We start from the raw sequence: 7500 nt of genomic DNA on the forward strand, positions 1-7500 counted from the left end.
TACTACTACTACTACTACTACTACTACTACTATATTATTATTATTACTACTACTACTACTACTACTACTACTACTACTACTACTACTACTACTACTACTACTACTACTACTACTACTACTACTACTACTTTAAAGCAGATTATCGCTAGACGTAGCCTCCCAAACAGCCCGACAGTACTCTTTTCTAATTTTCAATTTTGTTACGCGTCCTGCAGCTGTGTTTGTTTTCACCATCCATTCCGTTACGTCGTGAGAGAACCTCTTCCATGACCCCCACCCCCCCCCCCTTCCCCCTCTGTTTCGCTTGTCATCGCAGGCACTTTCCATGCAAGGCATTTCAACTGTAGTGCGTCTTTTGGTGTGGCCAAAGTATGTTAACTTCTATTTCTTGATGGTTGACATGAGCCGCAATCTTGAAGGCCTATTCCCTCCAAGATGCAGATATTTGATGTCTTAGATGTCATGGGAGTCTTAGGAACCTTCTGTATCACTCCATATCAAATGCATATAATATTCTCCTTTTATCAGCCTTTGGTATGGTCATAATTCACTGTTGTATAATATGTCTGTTGGTTTAACTGATGCAAATGAAAGTAGATTAATATAAACAGTTATAAAGAAAAGTAAAAATAGCCCATGAAATGGCTACGTGCGAGGCAATCAAAATTATGTATGAGTAAAGAAGGGCAAAAAATATTTTCGAAAAAAAAGGGAAACAAGTTGATGAGCCACACAATGGAGACATTGGAAAAAGTAATCGATAAGAGGATTAGAAAACGTGTAGACATAAGTGAAATATCAGTTTGGAATCGTTGCTGCTAAAAGTACAACAGGTGCTATATTTACTCTAAAAATGAACGTAGACTGTGGTAAGGACAGCTGTTTGTTCAACTTAACCATCTAGTGTTAAAGAAGGATTACATCAGGGATCTGCTCTCAGTCCAAGAGATGCGCCTGAGGGAAACCGATTCAAATACTAAGAAACATCTGGACAAGATGATGGTGTTAATGAGAAAGAGGTTAAGATGGGAATCCTTGTAGGCTATGCTAATTGGAGAAAGTTAACTGGAGTTATATGTGACAATCGAATTTCTACAAAGCTGAAGGGAATAATATTTTTTAAAAAACTGTAGTAAGACCAGCAATGCCGTATGGATTAGAGACAGTAGCTACGACAAAGAAATAAGATAAAGAAGTTGAGGTGGCAGAAATAAGGATGTTGGAGATGGTCACTTGGCTGGACAAGAAAAGATAAATAAATTGAGAAATGAACGAATTCGAAGGTTGACTGGAGTAATAAATGTATCAATAAAGACGAGAGAAGATAGATTGAAATGTTTCGGACATGTTGCGAGACGAGAGAGGGAGTACGTGGGAAGAAAGCATTGGATATACAATTAGCGGGAAAGATTTTAAAAAGGGACGCCCAACGGCTAGATGGTTGGATAAGCTAAAAGACGATATGAAAGACATTGCCTGGAGGAAGATGGTGCTATGAACCGAGATGCATGGAGATGTAGCATTCATTAGGGCAACCCTGCAAAAGGCGGGAAGAGCTGAAAGAAGAAGAAGAAGAAGAAGAAGAAGAAGAAGAAGAAGATGATGATGATGATGATGATGATGATGATGATGATGATGATGATGATGATGATGATGATGATGATGATGAAGAGCACGAAAAGCTAGAAGGAGAAGAAGAAAAGTTTATCCCGGTTTCCGTATCGGGAGACAGACTATAGCAACTTGTTGAATAGAACACTAGTCTGTCTCTAAGCACTTTAACAGTATCTAACAGACCCAACTACCAAAGCACTGCCAGCTGGAGAAGAATGTTAGTAGAAAAACACAATCTACTTCTTCTACTTCACCCGTAATCGATCTCAGTCTCTCTACGTGTAAAGCGAGTGCACTACCAATTGAGCTATCGAGACTCCCCCTCCCCCAACCACCTCAATAAGCGATCAGGTTAGAAAAAAAAACAATCCAGCAAATAAATCGTAAAGTCACAAATCTTAAAACTTAAAAGAGTTTAAAATTGTTTTCTTGCTCTATCGTTCAAAACTGTAGTGTACTCCCTACTCAAGTTTGTTTTTCAGATATTATACGATTTACATGAATGCTTTCTTGTTTAATTTGCTTACCTAGGACAATAGGTATGTAGTTATTTGCAGTTGTTATATCTTAAGAGTTCAGAACTCAAAACCTTATCCAGTGCGAAATGTTGAATATAACAAATATTCCCGACCGGTTAATAGATATGCCAAAATTATGTGCAGCCAAAGAACACTCCTTTGTCAAGTCTTATCACTTTACGTACATAAGTTTTGATCGCCACTGAAACATACGGTAACATATTATTATGTAATGTGGGATCAGTGGGAGCTGAATGTAAAGACCGCGTAAAGGGGAAGGGGAGGGGTGGTAGTACTTATAAATCATGGGTTATCGCTTTTACACGTTATTTGAAAAAAAAATGAAATAATAATAATAATAATAATAATAATAATAAATAATAAATAATAATAATAATAATAATATATAATAATAATAAAATAATAATAATAATAATAATAATAATAATTAATAATAATAATAATAATATATAATAATAATAATAATAATAATAATAATAATAATAATAATAATAATAATAATAATAATAATAATAATAATAATAATATATAATAATAATAATAATAATAATAATAATAATAATAATAATAATAATAATATAATAATAATAATAATAATAATAATAATAATAATAATAATAATACACGGTTTTTATATAGTGGCATACCGCGTATCTCTAACAAGCTCAAAGTGCTTAAATCACCAGTTACTCAAAAATACAGTTGCTCAAACATAATATAGCATAAAACAAAGCAATATATTTATGGTACTATATATTAAAAAGAAACATTATCTATTTATTTTTGTTTATTGATTGGTGTTCAGACAAATTGATTTAGAGGGTGACATAAATTTTCACCACCTTTAATAGAAGGACAGCTGAGATGATAAACCAGACAAACACGCGCCATTATCATTAATAAAATATCTGACTATAACTATCCAGTCACAAAATTAAAGAATGATATCACGGTATGAATTTTTTTTGCAAATGTTGTTTATTTCACGTGTGAAATATTTACGGATATTTATTCGGCGGTTTTTTTTTTTTGCTTCTCATTTTCATAACATAAGCTATTATAGAATTCTTTCATCTCTTTGAATTTAGTAAAAACGTCATTATTATCGTGCCACTAAAACAACGAGCTTTTCGAGTATGTGTTAGTGCACAATGACAATATAACGAGATTAATCATTTCTTAACAAAATATAGCCTTGTGGAGAACATTGTGCTTATTTGAGTCAATAAAAAAATTATACGGCGCACAACTCTACTGAAAGATTTGAAAATTAGAAATGTATTTTTTACAGATAGATAAACAAATAATTTGATTTCCTTTTATAATTTAAAGTCAGTTTGAAAGTTCGTTGAGTCACACAGATATCATAAAATATGTACCGACGACACTAAAACTCTCAAAAACAACCAATTTCGTCACTGTAAAAAGTTGTCAGTTTAGCTTTTTTACGACAGGAAGAACAACCAAAAGTTGACAGATGGAATTTGACCATTGTTTTGATTTTCAGCCGCCATTTTGATTTGTGAAGTATTGAAAGGTAGTGCAAGGCAGTCCGAGGGTCCTTTTTTCTTTTAGGGTTACCTCGAGATTGAAGGATTTTTTTTTTCTATTAGGGGTAGTTATAAGTCTTAGTAAAGGTGCGAGGGTGTTTATTTTTCCATATGTTAATTAAAGGGGAGACATGCCTAAAGCTCCTACATCCCCAGTATTCTTTCAATTTGTATTTTCACCGTTGATCTTTTGTTTAGGCGTTTATTTATTCAATTTGCCATCATTTTTTTCTATTAGGGTTAACTCGAGATCGGAGGATTTATTTTCTATTAGGGTTAGTCATAATAGATAGACCCTATTTCTAAAAGGATGAATGAAACACCACAGATGAATGAGATAATGTGGTAGTGACGTAGTTAAGATAAATAAACAAAACATTGGTTGGCAGGAAATTAGTATGCTTCTTTATAAGGAAGCACGAATTAAAATAGAATACTAGATATTTCTAAAAGGTGCGCAATTAATTAAGTAAAAAGAGGGGAGGCGGGGAGGAACTGTGTAATGCAGTTCAGAATGTGAAATATAAAAACGTGTAGACTGTTGTTGTAAAATAAATACAATGGAATTTAAAATCCTTTCTTTACAAAATATAACCTGATGGAGAACATTGTGGCATTTGAGTCAATAAAAAAATTATACGGCGCACAACTCTTCTGAAAGATTTGAAAATTAGAAATGTATTTTTTACAGATAGATAAATAGATAACTTGATTTCCTTTTATAATTTAAAGTCAATTTGAAAGTTTGTTGAATCAAACAGATATCATAAAATATGTACCGATGACACTAACACTCTCAAAAACAATCAATTTCGAGACTGTGAAATGTTGTCAGTTTGGCGTTTTTACTCAAATCGTTGCATTCAAAATAATGTATTCACTTAATTACTTCATGGATTTCAGATCTACACTACGTTTTCAACAGTTTTCATCTATTTATGACATCAAGTTGTTGTCTTTCAAAAATTTCCTGCCCCATCATTGTTTATGTCTATTTACCTTATCTACGCCATTCAAACTACACATCTCTCATTCGTCCTTAGTGTCTTATTCTTCGTGTTTCGTTGATAAAGGGGAAATCAGAAACGTCCACAGTATGTCTTCGTCTATTAAATTGAGGCTTACAATTCAACACCTATCGTTATTTTTTCCTTCGAGCTTCAAGCAACAACATTTTCATTAATCAACCAGCAGCGCCAACGGAGGTGCATAAAACGCCACCAAACATGATCACCAGAGTAATGTACTGTAGGGTAAGTTCTCGATCCCAGGATCGTCTTTCAACTCTCCTCACGTCTGCTACTTCAGGTTTATTTTCGCAGTTGATTTTCTTACCACACACGGACAACTGTAAGTTGCTGTGTCACGGGTCAGAGGCTATAGCGGCTTACACCCCGTGTTGGGCTACACAGAGAATTCAACATAGAATATACCAAGTTACACAAACAACGTTGTTTACCAATCTGCCCACATTAAATGATGGTGGGTAAAATATCGAATTAAAATAGTGCATTCCCCGCAAAATTGCATTCTTTTACTAGTATAAAAAGATATAAAGAATACCTTTTTTCTACCCGTCCAGGTAAGATTATTAGATATTTTGTGACAAAATGGTGTGGTATTACTACTTCTATTCACCATAATTTGTATCTTTCTCCTCTGTTTGAATGTCAATTTGACCCAAAACTAAAAACGTTGGATATTTATCATGCGCACCAAAATATTATTTTTAATTACCAATCAGCTGTCTTTGACACCTATATAACTTCACACCAATAAAATGTTAGAAAATATTCTGCAATAGTTGAATAATTTTTTTTCAATGGGAGGGGTGGAATAATACAGTATTCTGTCATGACTTTCGATTTAGTAAATGAGCTATTTGCAGCATGATAATTAACACTACAAGCATGCGTGTAAGTTTTAATGCGCGCTAATAGTAATGTATTTATTATTATTATTATTATTATTATTATTATTATTATTATTATTATTATTATTATTATTATTATTATTATTATTATTATTATTATTATTATTGTTATTATTATTATTATTATTATTATTATTATTATTATTATATTATTATTATTATTATATATTATTATTATTATTATTATTATTATTATTATTATTATTATTATTATTATTATTATTATTATTATTATTATTATTATTATCATTATTATTATTATTAAATAATCATCATCACCATCAACATCATCATCATCATCATCATCATCATCATCATCATCATCATCATCATCATCATCATCATCATCAAAAATCATCATCAACATCATTATTATTATTATCATTCTTCTTCTTCTTCTTCTTCTTCTTCTTCTTCTTCTTCTTCTTCTTCTTCTTATTATTATTATTATTATTATTATTATTATTATTATTATTATTATTATTATTATTATTATTATTATTATTTTATTATAATATTTATTATTATTATTATTATTATTATTATTATTATTATTATTTTTATTATTATTATTATTATTATTATTATTATTATTATTATTATTATTATATTTAGATAATCATCATCACCAGCAACATCATCATCATTATCATCATCATCATTATCATCATCATCATCATCATCATCATCATCATCATCATCATCATCATCATCATCATCATCATCATCATCATCATCAAAAATAATCATCATCATCATCATCAACATCATTATTATTAGTAGTAGTATTATTATTATTATATTTATTATAATAGATGCTCATAGCTATTATCATATATTGATGTTCATATATGGCACCAACATTTACAAATGTTTCAATCGAATTGAAATAAAATTTGCATAATTACTTGCTTAATTCCTTGCTTCCAATCTTCCTCTGCACGTATCCGGAACACTATTTCGAAATTTAATTATATAAGTTATACGATGATTTATATATGTAATAAACGTTATTAAAAGAGGGTTTATTGTTCACCCATGCTTAAAACCTGTGCACACACCTCTAATAATTGCTGCTTGCCAAACAACATGGAACTCTCAACCGTGACGGTATTCAATGAGCTCTATTCAGACTATATTAAAAGGCATGCCACTATTCTTCACTGAACAATTATCTGCCAGTTGATATATTATCTATTCTATCATTTATATAACAAGAAATTATTTGATTATTCATTTTCGTATATTATATATGTCTATTTTCTTTATATTATACCAGCACCGCGTATATTTTTGGAGGGATCGGGGAGGGGGTGGGGTGTTGGAATGTGAGATAGACAGTTCGGATAAAATAGCCGCCTTTTTCAAGTCGTGTTGACTATTCAAACTTCCGGGTGATGCAAATAAATAAAGTTAATAATAAATAAAATTCCATTTATTCACTCCATAGAGGAAATGTATCTCTAGGGTCTATTCCAAGGGAAGACTGGAATAACCCAGGCGTTAGCCGCAATGCAGCGCCGCAAATGGAGCTAAGACTTGCTCAAGGCCACACTGCGCAGAAGCGGATGATCGAACTCGGTACATTTTTAGCCCCTGCATAGGGCAGATAAATCGAGACGACATTCCTCTCCTCTGTTCCAGTTCCAAAGTCCTTGGACGTGTCCAAATATCCACCAGTCCCCCGGAGTGAATAATGAACAAAGAGTATACATTGAATCATTAGGTTGTGCGGATATGTGGTCGTGAGGTTTGACACTGGCTTTCGAATCGGAAGGTCCTGGGTTCGAGCCTCGAACAGCGCATAGTTGAATCCTTGGAGAAGTCTCTGTACTCATATTCTCTCACCTTACTCATGTGTAAA

General features: G+C 32.0%; 1 protein-coding gene across 2 annotated transcripts in view; it reads right to left on the reverse strand.

Annotated features, from left to right (window-relative positions):
- Positions 1-6671, reverse strand: part of LOC144960087 (uncharacterized) — an 88517-nt gene extending 81846 nt beyond the window's left edge. The window contains exon 1 of one of the 2 annotated variants that reach the window (XM_078893035.1): positions 6545-6671. The gene's annotated coding sequence lies outside the window, so the exon portion shown is untranslated. The remainder of the gene's footprint in view (positions 1-6544) is intronic. The other variant, XM_078893037.1, reaches the window with a different exon arrangement.
- Positions 6672-7500: the final 829 nt, after the last annotated feature.

This window comes from Berghia stephanieae, chromosome 14 (genome assembly GCF_034508935.2).
Source record: "Berghia stephanieae isolate SIO BIC M18660-M18661 chromosome 14, UCSD_Bste_1.3, whole genome shotgun sequence".
Lineage (NCBI taxonomy): Eukaryota > Metazoa > Mollusca > Gastropoda > Nudibranchia > Aeolidiidae > Berghia > Berghia stephanieae.